At 35.6% G+C, this 21,636-nt stretch overlaps 1 protein-coding gene across 1 annotated transcript in view; it reads right to left on the reverse strand.

The window, feature by feature from the left end:
* Sesn (Sestrin) overlaps positions 1-20,043 on the reverse strand; it is a 209,164-nt gene extending 189,121 nt beyond the window's left edge. The window contains exon 1 of the mRNA XM_018453834.1: positions 19,642-20,043. The gene's annotated coding sequence lies outside the window, so the exon portion shown is untranslated. The remainder of the gene's footprint in view (positions 1-19,641) is intronic.
* Positions 20,044-21,636: the final 1,593 nt, after the last annotated feature.

A 21,636-nucleotide genomic window follows, 5' to 3' on the forward strand; every position in this document is an offset into this window, starting at 1 on the left:
TACAGCCCAGAATTATATAAAAATCTGCACTAAATTTCGAAAATCCAGATTGCAAATGAAGGGTGAAAATCTCATATCATTAACAAAGAGATAACTTAGAGGAAGTGATTAACTGTAAATTTTTTACGTTTCTTGAGAACAAGCTATGACGTTTTTCATCAATAATCTGCACAATTTATTTTATGGCCGTTATTCTAATCGTCATCAATCATTCCGAAAGAGTCCTCGGGGCTCGCATTCGAAGGCGTTGACCGATCTGTATGTACCCTAAATGCAACGTTGATTCTGTTATCCCGGTCGAACGTTGGCGGCATAACAAGTGAGAGATAGATAATGGTATTACGCGCGGCGAGGAGAGACGAGACGGAAACGAGGCTACCTCAGCTAGGAGGCCGAGATAGACGCACGTAGCGGGAGGCGGAATACGATCCTGATTGCCAAGGAGAAATCTTGCAGCGTGATCTCGCGGACGCGAGCGAGGCATAATGCATCTTCGTCGAAGCGAACGAGAAGAGTACATGGTATTAAATTATAGATATGGCCCAGAATCGTGACCGGTGGCAAACTACTATTTAAAGAGGTTCTCCAGTCATTTGACATAATATAGGAACTTGATCAAATTTTGAAAATAAATTTGTTATAAAAATAGAGACATTCCTGAATTTTTTTCAAATTTTTTGACCATCTCTGGATCAAAAGTAATTTTTTTTAATAAAAAAGTAATATTTTTTAAATTTGTACTCTAGTAGAAATATATGAAAATATATAGTATTACAAAATAATAAAAATATCAATTTTTTTATATAAGTACTATATGAATTCAAAAATATGTAAAGTTACATTGAGATGCAGACATTAATTGTTCAGTAAATAAACAAAATATTTATTTGTTATAAACTAATTGGTGAATCTCAATGAAACTTTGCATAAGTCATGTTTAGTATTTAATATATTTATATAAAAAAATTTAGATTTTTGTTATTATTTTAAAATTTTTTGTTTATAACAATAAAACTAATAACAAATAAAATAAACAATCTATAAAAATGTGTTGCTCAATGAAAACAGAATGTTATGAACACAACTTTCACATGTATGTAGTTTGTTTAAAGCGTAAATATTAATATATATGTTTTATGACTGGAGAATCTCCTTAGAAGAAATTTTGAATATATCGTCGATCATAAAGATCTTGTGACTGTAGATTTATAACTTTCCGGATGATTAATTCGCACGACGAACTTTGTTTTTCGTTATTTAATATACTATATTCTCTTGTATAACTTTTCTATCAATTATTAAGTTTTCTAAACCGTTAAGCAACAACATGAATAAATTATCAAAGTAAAAATAATTCAATTTCTTTACTATAAGATAAACAATTATGACAATTCAAAATTCTTCTAGTTGTGCCACAGTACAAAATGATTTAAAAAATTAATTTTTGAGTAAAATTAATCTTTGATTAACAAATGAAAATATGGACGTTTATTAAAGCCTTTGAAGAGCACTTGTTTGCATTATCTGTTAGAAAGAGTAAAGTTATTGTTGTCAATGACATTCCGCGTACAGAATAGCCTTACACATGAATACAGTAATATGAAACCGTAGGCGAAGTATAGATTGAAGATTAAAAAACAAACAAGGTCCCTTCCAGCCTGTGCCTTCATGCCACTAAACACGAAGAACACAACTAGTGATTAAGCGGCCTTTTGAACGGCAAATTCAGGTCGATATTAATAGTGCAACTTGGAAAAAGATGAGAAAAATATCTCACGAATAAAATATACACAGAATGTTATGTCTACTTAACAAAATAAAAAATGATCGCGACTGTATCTCTTAAAAAATTAAACTAAACCATCCAACAAATATAGATAATTGATCACTGAAATGTGATTCCTAAATAACAAAACTCTAAGATCTTTCAGTATATCTTTGTTTCTCTCTATAAAACAAAAATATAAAAATAATTTTATTATTTAATTAATAACTTATATATGTTTATATCAAAAATATTATATTTTTTATTATACACTCGAAACTCAGCATCTAAATTCTGTATCTTAAGTAAAATATCAACTCATCAACATTAGCCTTAACATCATACGGTATACATAATTCTCTATCATACGATACGTTATTATATAATAACGATAAATCTTGCAAGACCGTGACGACCACAATGTATAGACCATTTACGTCACGGACATAATGAAGAATAAAGATGTGATACACACATGCGTAATAGGTGATTGTAGATTGAGGCTTACTCACGCATTCGGACGATATAATGCCGCATTTAGGCAGGCAAGGTAATTCTTGCATCCTAAAGGAGCACTCCGCGTGTCATGATTAATCGGCTAATTGACTTTTCATGAATTTTAATGAACGCAGCCGGACGAGCACTCGAGGTAGTAGTTTGTATTCATCTCGCTAATTTGTGTGCAGAGTGGATACATTGTTCGCATTAAATATATACTGTATAGAGCACTCTTCGCGCATTTTCTCTCGGATAAAAATTCTTTAGCAAACTAGAACATACAATTTCCTATAGAAAATTTGACAAAACGTTCCTAGTAATTCATAAATGTTGCGCACACATTATAATAAAATGTCAATTTTGATAGCTGAATGTAAAATTAAAATTCTATGAAAATGAAGTCTGCTTAAAATTAAATTAAGAACAGTGTCTTTCTGGATATGTATATATTCGCGCGTCTTTGAAGATATAAACACAACTCTTTTTACTTCTACACAAGTATAATTAAATAACTATTGACATATTTTCTGAAATGGAATTAAATATTCTCAGTTCAATTTGTGATATTTACAATTAAGGAATATTTAGAATATACGTTCTATAATACAAAATGATTTTCGGTAAACATAAATACGAATCAGCGTTTTAATCAAATATAAATAATTTACGTGTTTTCTGAATATTCACTTCCTTACGTAATGCTGTTTGCCTAGCGAACATCGTTCTGAAATGAAATAGCGATACCAATATATGTGTATATTATTTTTTTTTTTTTTGGAGAATAATATTTCTAATTGCGTTGCCTATAAATCTTTGTGACATAATAGTTCACAACGATGACATAATTTTGATAATGAACGTTTAAAGACCCTGGCCCTTTAGATTGATTTTAAAGGAATGTTAAAAACTTTTTTTTTTCAAATTCAACTCAAAGGTATTTCAATAAGTAATTCATGCTTTGCAAATTAATTTTTTTCAAGTTTAAAAAAATATTTTTTTTAACATTATTATATGTATCTAATCCCAAATAGAACTAAATAAATTGCAACGGTTAATGTCCCCAAACTTGATGCACATTACAAAGTATACAGGAAAGAAAGGATTAAAGAGCCATGACTAGCATTGCATTTTAGAGAATACATTGTAAAAAAATATAAGAGAGAAAGACATGAGAGAATTTGAAAACCTAAGTCACAAATAATGACGGAAAAATCAGCTATCTTAATCTGAGAAAACGTTTATTATTCCGTAACATTTACTTATCAATAGAAAATCGTATGTATGTAAGCAAGTTGACCTGCTAAAGATATCGCGTTAAACACGTGATGTAATGTGCATGCACGGTGTGTGTCAGCTAACTCTCTCGGCAGGAGAATCGTCAAAGATCTCTTGAGTAAATCATCCAAGCAGGATGGCCCCTCCCCGTTCAGTTCATCGATTGCATCGCGGAGATGTGGGAGTATGAAAGGTGCGCCGTGCGTTGCTTATGCGTGAATAGCGCGTTCCGTTGTGTAATCCGCATCGATGCACTTTAAGCCGCGTTCCCCTAAACCCTTTGCTTTAGTATATGCGCTTTGACAGATCGGAATATCAAGGTATCTTTACATCTTCAATCTTTATTACACAACATAACAAAGTTACAAAATTAAGTGACAAGAAGAAATATGAGAGAAGCAGATAACGCAGTGGAATGTAAGTGGCGAGGCAAAACTGCTATTACAAATCTAGTAGATAGAATTAAAACCTAGAATTTCATATTTATAAATATTTTATATAGGTTTATAGAATATTCTATATAAGATTAAGAACATAGTCCTAGTTTATATCGTGCACTTGATACGTGTATTAATTAGTAACTTTCTATTAAATTATTTTAATCTCAGCAATGTATTCAAAGAATGATGTACTAAATTGATAATATGCAAAATAATTAATAAAATACACATATCATGTATATATTTACACGTATCGCCGAAATTAAGATAATTCAATAGAAAGTTACTAGTGAGTACCCATATCAAATGCATGATGTAAATTAGGCCATAGATTAGTCTTCATTTGATTGAATTAAATCTCAAGATGCCCATCGCATTAGAAAAAATAATAGATTGATACAAGAGATTGAAGCAAAATTCTACATTTTTAATAATTTAAACAAGATACATAGTGTGTATGTGCATGTGTGTGTGTGGCGTGGTCATCAGAGCTAGAGAAATTAAATTAATTACGATCTAATTTTGTCCCTCTCTAATCACTTTCATCATATTATTTACTTAACGATCCGACGAGAAACTTATCGTAGGCAAAGGGCCAGACTGTGTACAACAAGTCTGCTATACAAACTCGTGCACGAAGAGACAGGCCTTTTTCCCTCAGTTAAGTCAAATCGACCGAACATGTTTATCGGTCCCTATAATCGAGTCAACGAATTTTCATACTCCCGGAGACAGAACGTCTCTACCAGACGCTAATTTCATTGCACATTACTATGATAGGTGTGGTATTTTTTTTTTAGCTCACAAACGCCGAGAATAAAGGGAAACCAAAGAAGCGAGATTAAAGGCAAAAATATGTATGAAAATGGAGAGATTAAATTGACTAACACACACACACACACACACACCGCGATTGATGGCGATCTGAAATTCAAAGTTTGTTAAAATAAGGCTCATCTGACGTAATAAGAAAAAGAAAAGAGCTTTCGCATCGACGAAGTTAGTGATTCAGGAATCGCGAGAACGCACATAAATGCATTGAGGAAGGAGTGCATACAAAAAGTGCAAATAAACCGTTCGCTTAACTACTGTCAGTCAGTGCTTTCCGCGAGTTGGCGAGATATTTGCGGACTCCACCAAGTGAGTACGTACATATACTTTCTAATTATACGTACGATCTCATCTTCCATCTACTTTTCTCGTCGGGGAATGCAAGAACGAGAAAGAGAAATAGGTGAAAAGCAGGCGTGTCTGCGAGCGGAATCGTTAGTGCGACTTCTCTGCTGGAGATTCGTAAAAGAACGCGCCATCAGCGGAAAAAAAAAACTGGTCGATTCTACAACGCGGGAAACATGCGATGGCTTCAATCAAGATCTAGCTCTGATTTTTCCATAGAATATAATACGTGAAATGATCGTCAGTCGAATACGGTTTCGCATATAATACCAAAGGATTATATCGACAGCCCGCAAGGGATGATACAATATTGATTATTAGTGATTGGTGGGGCTTACTTGCAACTGCAAAAATATAACAATGTAGAAACTGCATTATTATAATTAATCTAACTATTACAATTAATATAATTGATATATAATAGAGTATTGTTAATTAATTAATATAAATGATATATAATAATAATTCACTTAAAGTTATCATACACACAGAACGTTCCGAAATTTGCGAATAAGATACTGTAGTAGTAAAGTTTTCGAAAAAATTAAGTAAGTTATTTGTAAACTTCTATTTTAAGCAGCAATTTGTAAGAGTTTAAATATGGTCAATTACAAGCTATGTTTAAACAGTCATTTGTCCGTAAGTGCAAGTAGTAGTATTAGTTGTGTGCATTTCAGCGTGCTCACTAACACTCGCAAATGATTGTTTAAACATAATCTGTAAGTGGCCATATTTGAACCTTTATATCTCAAATATTGTTTAAAAAAAAAAGGCACAAATAACTTTTTTAATTTAATTTTTTGAGAACTTTCTGGCAAAAGTATTTCGATTCGCAAATTTCAAGACACTGTATGACACGGACAGAATAGTTTTGCTAAAGTATCTAAAAATTTAGCTAGATACAGATCTGAAAATATAATTTTATTGAACTATCAAAATTACTAACAATAAGTAAAACACTTAAACTGATTGCTAGAATATGAAATTTTTTACGGCATTGCTCATCATATTTCCTACATAATTATTATATTTTGATGATTTAACAAAATTATTTTTAGATCTGTATCTAGCCAAATTTTTTAAGACTTCAGCAAATGTGTTTCGTATAATCCCTTAAAGAAGTTCAGTCTTTATAATATTCTTAATTATAGAGAGTTTCAAGAGTTAAAATCGATACATCTTAAATAGATGGACTCTTAAAAGCCATTTGAGATTTCCCTCTTAAATCCTTTACTTTCTATATAATTTCTATTTACATGACGAATTAAAAAAAAGCCAAACGTTTCCTGCCATCGAAACCTCGTCGAGGATAGTAATCGGAAAAGCTAGTACATACGCTAGGGAGATGGCGAGCGATGTTTGCAAAAAGGATGGTAGATACTACGTGTTGCTAGCTATAGCACAAGCAACTGCATAGAGTGCAATAGCGGTCGAATTGGCACACTGCTAGTGCAACAGTCTCACAGCTTCTCTATGCGCTATGCGATTCATCCGATGCATTTTCCCTCCACGACCTATCAAACTATCTCGATGCAATATTGATAACGATTCACGTAGCGTCTCGCGCAAATATTCCCTCGAGATTCGTTGCACTCTATACAATTTTATTCGTGTTATTGTCGAGAAAGTACAAAAGTAAAGTTTACTCATTTTCTAGCAATTATACCGTGTTATCAAATAGATTGCCAGCCAGATTGCTAATTGGAACATGAAATGGAGAGCGATAGAAAACAGGAAATACTTGAGATTTTAATAACTTTAGTACGCACGCGGATAAACGAGCGATGACGCAGAAATTATAACGTAAAATAAAACGAATGAGCGGAAATATTTTTAAATACACGATCACAGAGATTTACTTTCTTCCTCGCGATAGCGCTACCGTTTAGCGCACGCGATTTGCATGGGGAATAAAGCGATGCATCTACGCTCCCAAGAATCTCTCGTGAGAAAGGACACAGGGGATCAACGATCGCTTGTAAACATCGAATGGCGAATCGCGGAAATTTTCGCACGACCCTGATATTTTATGACCCGCCGCCGTTTTACGCAAAAGGTAATGCCCATCCATTTGTTTCTCTCCTTCCAGTATATTTTCATTATGCGACCGAGATAACAGTTCCATTCAACGCAAACAGTTAAATTATACCGTACATATGCCCCCAACAGATCACCCGGTATCTACTGCGATATTTTTCCTGTCTCCTTTTTAAGGCCAGTCAGGTGCAATGTATCCACGTCCGCTCGCGCGAAAAATGACATGACATCTCACAACGAGAAGCCCCGGCGTAGCATGCACCGGGGATAATTAAGAAATCGACCGATCGTTATCGGGCATGACAACTGATAAATATGCATCGGGGACGCACGTTATCCGCTCGCTATTGTTCCGAACGAAATGTCACGAGCTACCTCGGAAATTGCTTAACACCGGCAAGTACCTACAGCGACGAATTTTATTCCGAATGCACCGTTTCTGGAACTCTTGACTTGCCTCTCGTTTTAAACCTGTTTCCAAGCATCGTATATATGCGGCGTTTATAACGTTATATGAATTCGGAAAACACGAGATAGACAGAACGTGGAAAAAAGGGAACACCGCGGAGATGAAGATGCTCGCGCGTTCTACTCTAGTTGCTCATCGTTTCTCGGCTGTTTCGGACGATGATTAACCCCCCTGCATTCGCAGAAATCCCTTTTAATGAGTTTGTAAAAATAAATAAATGAAAATAAGTGTGGAAATGGCATATGGCTCGCTATTTTCTAAAGCGTGTACATACAGAGGCAGTGATAAAGTTAAAATAATGCGAGTGCTAACGAGCGCGATAACAATGAATTACCGCTAGAATTAGCGCCATTAACGTTACGCTCTAATTGTAATGCACAAAGAAACGTATCAGTTTATTGTCACAGAATAATACCTTTAAAATAGCATATAATAAAAATTTTTATTTCTTTTTCATTCGTCGGCCGACACAAAGTAGGCTGTTTCAGTAAAACAATAATAATATCATAAAAATTAAACCCAAGCTAAAATTAAATATTTCACGTAATTAATGCAATACTACTGTAATTCCAAGAGAGTATACAAGTATATCTCTTTTAATCCCCTCAAAATGATATAGTTTTCTTGAAATAATATTACGCAATTATTTAAAATATATTCTCCTTTATAAATTGAGAATTTTATTTTTGCAAGACTGACCATTATAAATGGAAAATTAATTCCGATGAATGTCGAAAGCCACGTATTGTATTCATAATCAAATTAGTTGTATCATAATGTCCGACAGCGACAAATATAGGCAGAAGGAGAGATGATAGAAAGGCGAGACCGCAGCAGAGAACCGCGGAACGCAATTCAAACCTAAGCAAAACGATTCGGCTGAGACGACGGACTTTAATCGCGTTTCAAGCGAGAATAAACGAGCTAACCTCGGTGATCTCTCGCGTGCGCCAACCGATGGGGGGCAACACACCGCGGTACGGCACGGTTCAACGACCGTAAATTTTGTTTACGAAAATCCTTTCGTGGTGAGAAGAGGCCTTGAGAGCTGGCGGGCCCGATAAGTGGGCGGCCCGTTCGCTCCTCGGCGAAACGTTAACGCGCGAATCGATATGTTTCATTGTCAAAAGGCCGCCACCGCTGTGCCGATGGCGAAGATCCATCGAACTGCGGACACGTTTCGTTTCACATAATCGCGGAATAGCCATAAAAAAGCCATAAAATATCAACTTTATCTTTAAAATACAATGGAATCAGTGTATCACGTAAATATTCAAGCGCATATTTAGTTTTTAACCAGGGAATCACTTGATTTTTTTTTTTATATAAACGATCACCTGAGGTATTTTTACATACGAATTGAGATCACTATTATTAACAATATATTGAGCATTCTGATTTATTAATATTTGAGAACATTATGGATATGGATTTAATCACAATTTTCCGAAAAAAATAAATAGAAATTAAACACGTATTAAAAATAAAGATTTTAATTCATATAACGCTTTTTTATCGGATTTTTGATGGAATTGCATATTTAAAAGTTTGTAAAAAAATAGTTATTAAAAAAGAAAGAAAATATGTCAAATAATATCCATACAAAAAAATTTGTTTCACAACAATTGACATTTTTCGCCGCTGGGTTAAAAACATCACAGATGACTGGGTTAAAGAAATCATGAATAGCGATACAAATAGAGAGATCTATATGTATGAGCAATAAATCAAAGAATTGTTTATTTTAACTTTGATATCAATCTATAATTTTGACGAAATCGTATGTAGCGTGTCTCAAATAATACTTGCCCGAGTAGGTACTCAAAGGAAGTTCTGAATTACTACAATCACGTTTTCTCGACGTGTTGCCAGAAATGAAAGAGATTGATAAGGTACACGAGATCGTTATCCAAGATGGCGCGAAATTTATATTGAAAGCAAGCGAAAGCGAAAGATACCTGGGGCGTTTTAATTAGAACGCGATGCAGCACATTCGTATTTCCATACGAATATGGTAATATAGATATTACAGTTGATAACTTCATCTCTCGACGTTATTGGACTTTTACTTCGTACTTCCATATTCATTCCTTTCAATGTAACCATAGAAGTACGCGAATAGATAAACCGCGAAGATTTCTAATACGTAAGCTATTCTCTATAATACTACATGAGAGAGAGAGAGAGAGAGATTTTTTGCGTGATAATAATATGCAAATAAAAAAAATTTTATTTCAAAGGATAATGTTTCACTCTTGGTAAAAAAAATGTATCACAAATAAATCTTACATGGTATTGTTATACAATATTATAATTAATGTGTCAGACGAAACTGTGTGGAACGTAAAACTTGATAATACAATTAGTTCTCTCATAAATAAATCACAAATTTTGTATCGCGTGCAATGATACTCAGTTCCACTTTCGAATTTAGTGCGTTGATTCGTTTGCATCAACAAGTGGAATAAACTGTATATACGTAATAATAATTTGCAAACATTACGGCCAAATACGCGGCAAAAATTTTTCATAAAATATAAAATATTACATAATAAAATTATAATAAAATTTAACGAATTAAGAATGATATCAAAATAATTTATAATATAAAAATGATACGTAAAATATAGTACAGAATTCATACGCTTAGAATGCATTGGCGATCATTAATTAAATAATTACACAAAAAAAAGATGAAGATTGCAACAGTAATTATCTAATTACAAAATCTAAACCTAATCTGTTGTGACAAATACAAAATTAACTAAAATTATAAAAATAGCACTTCCATCGTGTATCTTATTAAAATTAGTTGCACACGTGTAAGCGTTGCAGATCTTTAATTCCGACACGCGCGACACAGACTTTACAGAACTTTCTATTTGCCATCTTAGCCGAGAGCTAATAACCAAGGCATTCTCGCTCGTCGACCGAGATGACGTTATCGGTTATCGGCCGTTGTGTATGCCGGCGAACGTACCGATATCGATTGCACTTTTCGAATCGCGCGGAACGCGGCGATTATTCAATCTCTCGAGTGACACACGCCGTTGCACGAGCAGCGCCTCGCTGTCTGCGATGCTTACACCGGAGGCCTCCCCGCCACGATGCTAACCCCAGCGGCTCTCAACGCCGAGATTCTCAGAATACAACCTCGCAACGCGCATAGAAATCTGGCCGCTTAGCAACAACGAAACGCTTGCGTCGCGAACAAACGAGCGAGCGAGCGAGTGAACGCCAGTCGCCAACCATACGATAGATGCACCAGTGAATGACCGACCTGGTTGAGCAATACTGTGTTGGACAATCGATCCTTTTGCTAAACCAAGCTGAATCAGTCATTAGTCATTCGTTATAGGAGTAAAATATTACAAGTGGTTTTTTTTTATTCAAGTGTTTTTTAGTTCCGTTAATACGTAATTCTCGCATTAATGAACAATACATGAATTTATATATCCACTTTTTAAATCGTTCTAAAAAAACTTTCTTGTATTTTAAAACTTTTTTCAATATTTTTTCAGAAAATACATTCGTTAATATTAAAACTGTGCAAAACGTTTTATTGCCATTTTATTATAAATATAAAAATATAACAAAAAATTCGTCTTTTTAAAATAAAATGCTTTCTAAAAGAAATGATTCAATAATTATAATCGTCAGTCACTTTACTTCGAAATGAATTTTACGTAAAAACTTTGCTGTTAGAAGATAGTAATGAGAGAAGAAAAGTCAGAGAATCGTCAGTGAACGGTCAATATAAATGATCATTCTGATTTATGATTGCAACTGCTACGATGTTCTCTTATTAGAAATTAGACATTCTAAACTTTTTATTAGAAACTTAATGTTCTTTTTATCTTCTTGACCTTCCTGTATTAAAGTTCTTAAATACTAAATTAAATACACAGTCTTAAAACACTAAATTAAATACACAGTCTTAAAATACTAAAAGAATTATTGTATATACAGTGCATACATATATAATATACGTATTGCATTTACATCGGCTTGTACCTATACATTAAATATGTGCCGATCTGCGTCAACATCCATATCTTTTTATCCAAAAGTGGCGTAATAAATATTATCGTACATGTTTAACACATTTTTTTATTACGGCGTCGACTGATTTATCAGTTTATTGAATCATTTATTCTCTCGATTATCTTTCTCTAAAATCTTTCCCTTTTTTGGTTAAGTTTAATTAATTACAAATTTATCTCATTAACGGTTATCTTAATCGTTATATATTTTTTAAATACTCATATATTATATATGTATATACTCTGTAAAACTTTTAGGGTGAATTGTCACTCTGAAGAGTGAAATCTCACTCTTAAAGACTGAAAATTAAGCTCTTTTTCACGACTTTAGAGATTCCACTCCAAAGAATTTAGAAAGTATGTATACTTTATGACAACTTTTTAATAAAGATTATGAAAGAACTACGAATATAAAAAATGTTATGACACACACTCGCGCGAAAGATTGAGGTGAATTTATCTCGCTTCTCGCCTGTGATATGAATTGGGTAACGCGATAATGAACTTTAGCTAAGTTGTCCCGCGAACGAGTATTAACCCTCGACTGAAGCACTGCAATCCGCGTTACATAACCGAAGTTACCGGGTACCCGAGGGGGTCGAGAGGATATATTTCCATCACGTTGAAGGCCGACGAAGTGTTTTCCCGAAATAATATCTTATAATCCTCAAAACGCGTGACTTGCACGAGTAATTCTCACGCCTAGATAAAATTAAACTCCGAATAACATTTAAATTTTCTTCAATACCTCATTAATACTACTTTTTCTTTCACCTTTTAACGTGATGTAACAAAAAATTGAATCCGTTACAATTCTATTTGTACGGGAAGGCCGAGAATTGGATCCCCTTTGTTGATTTTACGACTCTCGCATGTCGTTGCGTAAAAGTTGCAAACCGGGATGGCAGATTTACTGACGCGATGTAACGGCAATCATGCTTATCGTAGTAACGACGAGATTACTGAAACAGGTATATTTCCATGGAGAAGTTTGAATTATTTAGTCGAACGAAGTGGCGTGAGACGTGTCACTTTGCATGAGAACCATAATTTTTACCGCGATAAATAATCGCCGTATCTCCGGTACAAAGAAAGCAGTTTGGAAAAAAACAAAAACAGTACTGCACGGAAAAAACGATCTTGCTGAAAAATGTAAAAATTTAGCAAGATACACGGAAAGAATTTTTTCTTAGAGTTTACTAAAAATATAATAATCGTGGGACAACATTGTATTTCCAAAAATTTTAATATAAATCTTTCTCATTCATAAAACTACAATAAAGTATAAAATAAGTTTGATTAATTTTACTGAAGTGCATGATAAATATCTTTAAAATATTGTATTGTACCACAACTACTATATTTTCGGGGTAAATTTTAAAACAAAATTCTCTCCGTGTATAGATCTGAAAATAATTTTGTTAGACCATCAAAATTTTTAGGTAGGACACTCAAACTGATTGCTAGAATGTCAAAAAATGTTTAAGACAAATTGAGTGTCCTACTTAAAAATTTTGATGGCCTAACAAAATTATTTCTCTCCGTGTACCTAGAAATATTCTCAGTCAGCTCGATTAATTTTCAATTTATCTATTAGACTTTACTATATATGTTCCCTCTCTTTCTTTCGCTCAAATATATCTAATTTAAAATAACTAACTTGTTGTTGCTGAAATCGAGCACAAGTTTCATATTAAATAAAAGAACTTCGGAGCACGAACGGCAAACGTTTAGCGCTAAATGCACGGCGAGAATACCGGTCCGTACATTTTTCCTTCTTCTCCGCTAGCCGAGAGATCGGGGCCCCCATACAATCGGCGTTTTTACGAGCGAGGCGATCCACAATGCAACCGGTTGTTGCGACGATAAAACGCAGTCGAACGACGGGATCGCAACATTTTACTGCCGCCGACGGCAGCCCAATTACGATCAATTTAACTGCGCGGAGAGTTTCTTTCTGGCTGATCTACGCCGCGCGCGTAAGCGAACTCACGATACTTTAAAAACGTCGACGAAATGGATCAGTAAAACTGATCAATTCACTTTGCTCGAGTGCAGGATCTCGTCGAATATCGATACGAGAGAATTTCCATTTTCGAATTTAATAGTGCACGTGCTTGCCAACCGGAAATGCTATTATAGACTCATTTAAACTAGCTCCGCAAAATAAATCCACAAATTTCGCTCCTAAATTGCGGACAATAAGAATTAAGAAGAATAAAATAAAATTATCACACTGAGAAAAATGGTCTGGTTGGATTAAATAGTAATTCTGGTGGAAAATAGACAAATCAGAATTTTCTGGTTAAAATGTAAAGTATAATTTAAATGCTTGTTATGTTTTAAAACAATGACACAATAAACGGTAATATACAAGCATAAAATAGATGACTAATTTTATTTTAATATAAAGTTATTCACATATACTATATATAACGTTTCGATTCTTACAGTAGTCCTCTTCAGTCGTTATCGCAAACATTAAATTACAAAAAACAAAATAAATTAAAACTATCGCTGTCAGTTAGAGAAGGTAACTCATGATGTAAAGAGCATGGTGCAATGTAGTCAGAAGGAGCAATTTTTTTCAGTGCATACACTGAGAAATGTATAAAACATTTCTCTCAGTATATCGCTCCCATTGCAAGGACTAGTTAACGAACAAATAATCGAAAGCAGAGCTTCTTTATGCAAGGCTATGCTACAACGTTGCTGTCTAGCCTGCGAGCGAGACTTGAAACGTCAAATCGCGTGTTCGCGAGTACACGGCGGCGAGCTCGCAATTTCGAGTCGTTTAGATTTCCAGAAGTACCGCAATTCCACCAACCACCGGTCGACGTCACCGCCTTTTTTATCGCGTCTCGTAGAATAAGCTCTTGTGAACATCATCGGCCGTTTACCGCGTGATGAAGGGTAAGATTTTTGTCTAAAGACTAGATGCAAAACGCGATTAAATGTTTTGCCCCCACCCCTCGCGAATATGATTATACTGAGAAAAATAAATAGAAAAATGTCTGGTTGGAAAGGGATGAACCAAAAATTCTGATTATATCAGTCAGAATTCCAAATTCTGAATTAATCCAATCAAACATTTTTCTCAGTAGATCTCTATACTGTAAATTTAAATATTATATTAGCAAACTATGATAGATTATTTGATTAAAACCTATATGGAAAAAACAATTCTATGAAAGTATCTAATAGAATGTTAATAACCAGAAAATTTTCTGGTTGAATCTACTAAAATTCTGATTGGTATAATCAGAATCTTCTGGTTTGTCCATTTTCAATCAAACATTTTCCTCAGCATTGTTTTAAAATGACGATATATTGAGTATAGGAACAGTGGCGACTTAAATTAGATTAAATTTGACACTGTAGATTTAACAGTGTGTACTTCTGGTAGACCACCATAAATTATCAAAAATTCAAATATAGGTGGACGAATAGATAAGCAAAATAAGTGACAAGTAAACATATTTCACGGAACATATCTCACATTTTGTCGTTCGATGAAACTTCTTTAAACTTCTTTAACGCTGTGGAAACATTGATTAAAGATTCACTTTTCCCTCACTTTGAGCAATTCATTCGGATAGCTGGAAAGCAGCTCCTGGCGAATTCGCAAGGATCAAGATGCGATTTAGGCTCGTGCACCAGCGCGCGCGTGCTCTCTTTCTCTTTGCACCCCAAATTAACGTGCACTCTTTTCTCTCGCGCTCAATCGCGTCATTCGAGACAGCGCGCGTTCGTCGTCACGCGGAACGTGCCGAAGAGACGCGCGAACGAAACGGTTCGGAACTGGTTCAACGAAGTCGGCCGTTCCCGGTGGTGCGCGCGCGATGAACAATACGAATTTCTGAAGAGGGGTAGGACGAACGAGCGGGGGAGGAAGAGGAGGTGGCAGAGGCAGAAGAGCAGGAGGAGGAAGAGGAGGAAAGAGACGACGGCGGAGAGGCAGAATCGCACGGAGCACGTGAAAGGTGATTTAAAGGGAAAAAGGAGGAGGTAACCGATGGAAAAGAAACGTGCGGAGAGAACGAGGAAGAGAGAGGGAGAAAGAGAGAGGGAAATACAGATGGAGGGGAGGAAGGAGCATGGCGAACCGGTCGCAGCCTCCGCTCGTCAGCTGGAAGCTCAGCTGCAACCGGGCGCGGTGACCTCGACGTTGCAACGCGCGGTGGCGGTGCTTCGCGGAAAAGCGAGTTGATTTGCGAACGATAACGGTGCCGCGACAACGTTGTCCTTATTGCCCTTTCAATGCGAATCCCTACGCCCTCCAGGAAGCTCCCACGAGGAAGGCGCGTTCGCGCTTTCCAATCAGATGCGATAACGTGTTTAGATTATTATGACTGCAATGTATATTGCGTAAGATCTGAAAGATAATCTCCACGTAAATTCGCATTGCGTCACGAATTATGAAACGTTTTCTAATGAAACAATAACAGTAAATATAACACCGTAAAAAAAACAAAAAACTCACTATTTACGTTCATTATTTTCCAAAACTCGCAATAAAATGAGTATTCAATATATTTTTATTGAATACAATATATTTCATTATATTTTTGTTGAATTAAAATAATTACACTTCAAGCATGATAATAAGCGATGCTGCAAGAAGCTATATCATCTTAACAATCAGATGAAGCATCCCGTATAATTATTTAATTATGTGATCCAACGAAATTATTTTCTGATCTGTATCTAGCTAATAAGTACTTCAGCGAATCATCTTTTCCATGATATTTTTATATTACATCTAAATTAGAATTCTATTATCTGTGTGGAGTTATTAAAATTCTATTATCTGACGTTGAATAAAGAACACAAGAATAAAACATACTTTATGATACGACTGTTTCTATCATGCTTAGCTCGCGCGAAATAATTTGAATGGTTTATGCAGTAGTAACGCAGAATGCCCCGCATAATTAAATCTTATAATAAGGATTCAGAATTAAATTCGCGCAATGTATATGGCGTCGTTCTCGACAATGCCTCTCAAGAGTAGCATAAAGACGAGCCACTTCAGAATGAACGACATTACACGAGATTACTTTGGTCGTCGGCGAATTATTTTCTCTTATTCTCAAGCGAGAAATTCATAATGAGATTTCATGATTAGAGCGTGCGATCCGTGCTAGATGAGTAGCGCGAGCAATGAATATATTTTTTTTAGATTATCACGTCAACACGATTATTCTGGTTCTTCGCGATTAAATCGGACTTGCCTCTGTTCGATGGTCGAAATTACACGAATGATGAATGAGTTCTCCCACCTGTGCAATTATGCGCACCGTGTAATACCGATTCATGTAGTTTAAGCACGCTACTTGATGAAGTACCTTTTCGTCATAGCACTGCAAGAAATTTGATAAATGCCTCAAAATGCAATAAACGTGTATCTCTATAATTTCGATAACTATTTTACAAGACCGAACTTTTAATAATTTAACTCGATTATGTTAACTTCGTATATGGAGAATATAAGTTAATTCGAATACGTTAATATTTCATAACTATATATACATGGGGAAAAAACGATTTTGTTCAAGTAGCCAAAAATTCAGGTAGAAAAACAGATCTGAAAATAATTTTGTCAGACCATCAAAATAATGATGTGGGAAATTCAAGTATAATGAAAAATGCTACAAAAAGTTTTGACACTTTAGCAACCAGTTCGAGTGTCCTACTTATTTTTATAGTCCAAAATCATTTTCAGATCTGTATCCAGCTAAATTTTTAGACTTTAGCAAAACCCTTTCCGTATAGAGGTGATTTGTAAATCACGTATCGATTGCTAAAAATAGATATCAATTTTCCCGCGATTGTCCATTTTCAAAGATATCAATCCGGTTACCGTAGTACTGACGTCGATGGTATACGCGTCGTCGAGGTCAACGCTGGGAATCGACGCTCCGCGAGAATCTCGCGAGGTGAAATCGTCGATGCACAAAGTGTCACGTACCCATAAGAGGGCGAAGAGAGTTATTCCTGTATGCTCTTGATACTATAGGAGCGCAAAGGATAGACGGTCGAGATGATAGATCTGACAAAGAAAGTTCGGCGAGTGTGAAATTAAAAAAATTTTGAACTTTGCATAAATTTAAAGTAGATGGATCCAATCACGAAACAAATTTTGTTTAACTGCTATAATTTGGTTTCAGAAGTGCAATACTTTCTTCGATAAAATTGATTTTTACACATAGAAAAATATCAGTTTGTTGCTAAGAAAAGTGATTACTTAATTTACTTTTTTTCTTTTAAGACTCAATTATCTTTAACAAAGAATATTTTTTCTTGATAATATCTTAAAATACATTTATTGCAAATTTTAAAAACTTACTAATGTACATGTATTCAAAACAAGAATTTATTTTCTTTTAAAGAATAATATAAAATTGATTGAAGAAGCGACACTTTATATAATATATAAGCGAATTAAATCTAAAAATTCTCACTATAATTACACTGGCAATTACAATAAAATTAAAATTACAAGTATTCATAATGGTAATAATCGTCCTAGAGAAGAATTCTGATCATCGTAGAACGTATTTTGGAATAAATGCTCGTTTTCCGCTAGTATATGAAAAGAATTTTGCTGAAATATCTAAAAGTATATATATACAAATCTCTGAAAATGATTTTGTTGGACGAAATAAAATTATGCAGAACACTCAAGATAGTTGCTAAAATGTAAAAATTGTTCATTATGTTTTAGTATCCTACAATGATGACCCAACAAAATCATTTTCAGATTTGTAACCAGCTAAATTAAATTTTGGACACCTCAGCAAAATCATTCTTTCCGTATAGATTAACTTTAATCTCGATTCAACCTATTCTTCGTCTTTTCTTAATTCTTAAAACCAGAAAAAATTATCGAACCATCAAAATAATTATATAGAATTCAAAATAATTGTTAGAATGTCAATACTTTTTGCAATATTGTTTGTTATACGTTCTACATAATTCTATGGTCCAACAAAATTATTTTCAGATCTGTATCCAGCTAAATTTTTAGACACCTCAGCAAAATCATTCTTTCCGTGCAGATTAACTTTAATCTCGGTTCAACTTTATTCTTCGTCTTTTCCTAATTTTTAAAACCAGAAAGGAATGAAGAGTAATAAGTTGAACTGAGATTAAAGTTAATCTATATTGGTGGAAACGGGTATTAATCACCGAGAAAACGGCCGCGAGCGGAGATTCTGGATGACGACATTGAGAACAAAGGAACGATGAGGTATTTCACGAGTAATCAAAAAATGATCCGACGCTTTTGCGAAGGTGTCGAACAGCTATTATACACTTCAAATGTGAGACTGAACAACTGTTGTCACACACAAACCCGACATTAAATCGACGGGATTCGATTCATTACGGGATGCCGAGAGAGCGTTCGATTCCGCCGACCTCGGTTAGCGCTAACCCTAGTTTAACCGAGAACCCTCTTCCCCTCTCCTATTCTGTCGTATACCTTCGATACGAGCGGGGGTCGCGTTCGCCGTTGATCAACGGCTCTAAATCGGTAAACGTGTAATTTTCCTCTATCGCGCGTAAATTACACGCGGGCCACGTAATCGGCGAACGGAACGAATCCCGGACGAATTAGGGTTTCTAGCGAATTAACCGCGGCCTGTCGTTGTCAACGACGAGGCACGACGATCACGAACGTGCGGCTGTATCGCGTTCGCGGAATCGAGCTATGGTAGCAGCCAACGAACCGGTCGGTCGGTGCATCAGCTGAGAGCCCAGCTGAACCCAGAGAGAGCGACCGCTGTAATAACCTCAAGCTGTCTCCCTCTTTCTCACACTTACAGCACTCACACACTCACACGTTACACGTACGCGCGTTCGTGTAAACGGTGCATAGTCACGGGGGGAAGGGAATTTTCGTAAAAACGCCGTCGACAGGATTAGACACCGTACCTGGTCTGTCCTGAACGGCGTCCCGGTGATTTCGGCGATGGTTGTCCGTGTAAGCCTCGCCGGTGGTTTCCGCGAAACTTTTCGAAAGCCCACTCTCACAATGGAATCTTCCAGTAGACTGGCCGAGCCGGCGGCGGCGAGCGGAGGAGCGAGCCGTTCTCCCTTGCGTGCGCACCCACCGTGCGCGGCGGCGGTTCGGCTTTTTCGACGGGGGAAAAAAAGACGCGATCTCGTAACGGGTACGACCGGTGACACCGACGGGACGCGTCCGCGTAACCGGCACGAAAACGCTGCGCGTCACCGGCACCGGCACGTACACTCGCAGCACGGAAAACGCGGACCACGGTACGTGACGCGCGCGCGAACACCGCTGATGACAGCTCGAGCTCGGCGAGCTGTCACTCCGCGGTGACCGTCCAAGCCAAGTTACGTTCGTGTCGCCATCTACCGTCGCCAGACGGAAGGTCGAGACCTACGAGACGGCCGAGCGGTCGTCGCGTCGCTTTCGAAGTGACGGTAGCGCTTATATCGCGTCGACTATCTTTAGAGAAATTTAAGATTAATATAACGGCCAATTAAGTTATATTCAGTATTAAAAGTACTCTTAATGATACTTTTAATACTCAAAATAAGTGATTAATTAGTCAGTACTACCGACAACGTTCGAGATTCTTTAATATGTTTGTATTAAAGAATTTTATGATAATTGCAAAGCTAATTTTTCTGGTAAATGTAGTCAAGGTATCGAAAGATCAAAATGGCGAAAAGTGTGAAAAAGATTTTTTTGATGGATCAATAATATATTCTCAAATTTTTTAATACAAATTGGAATATTTAAAAAATGCTAAGAAAGTCTGCATCATCTTTTTTAGAAGAATAGACTTTCTCAGCATTTGTTAAATAATTCAAGTATATTTCAATTAAATTAAAAAATCTGAAAAATTCCTAAAAGGAGATTCTGAAAACAAATTGTAAATAATTTTGAAAAATTCTGAAATTTATACAAGAATCACACTCCGAAAAATTATATTAAAAATTCTCAGAAAAATTTTTAATAGGTTAAAAAACAGGATCGTTACATATATATATGAAAAATAATTATATGTGAGGAATGTAATTTTCTATTTGAGCGCGTAGATATAGATAATTACGAGAACCTGAATTTTCGGCAGTGTTCCAAAATTCACTGCCAGTATTGAAAATCTATATAGTGCACATAAAGTAATAGATTTTCATTGCTGGCAATGAATTTTGGAAACATGTAGCCTTCCGACATGCTGCGCTAAGCGAGAAGTATACCAATCGCACTTCGAGCTGTGCGAAAGAACGTAAGGATCATAATCGAGTGTCTTAGGCATAGGAATTTGCACTCACCGAAGCTATTCCCGCTTTTAGATTTCAGACTCGTTGCAGCATCTATGATTCCGATCGACGAAACGACGTCAACTATGAGGATCCGCGACAACCGATACGTTCCGGCGATAATCTGTTGTTGTCATCGGTTCTTCTGAGAACAATGCGCCTCTTTATACATTTCCAACAGACAAAATTCACGATTAATTACGGAGCGATCGCGCTCCGTGTAACTCCGAACCGACGCGCCGCGAAACTGTCATGGCGGCCGATTGAGCGCGCGAAGCCAGTAGTTGAATATCGAGACGGTTTGAAATTGGAAACGATTAGAATTAGACTTTCTATGTGATTTTTAGTAGCATTCGATAATTTCAAGCCATCTCGACATTCATTCCTGTTTCTTTACTTAAAATGAGACACTGAAATAATAAAAATTGTATTGTTTTTCGATTTTCAAAAAGATTTCTAAATTAAATTTTTACATATAATTCACCCTACATTACTCGATCACGTAGTTTTTTTTTTTAAGTAATATACTTGCGTGAATTATTTCTGACACCCCAACATTATACAGTCTTGACCAAATAATCTGCATTATTTAAAGTTTTAGCTCAAAAGTTGATTTATGGCATTTGCTGTAAG

Source organism: Mycetomoellerius zeteki, unplaced genomic scaffold, assembly GCF_001594055.1.
Source record: "Mycetomoellerius zeteki isolate Tzet28-1 unplaced genomic scaffold, Tzet1.0 scaffold41, whole genome shotgun sequence".
NCBI lineage: Eukaryota > Metazoa > Arthropoda > Insecta > Hymenoptera > Formicidae > Mycetomoellerius > Mycetomoellerius zeteki.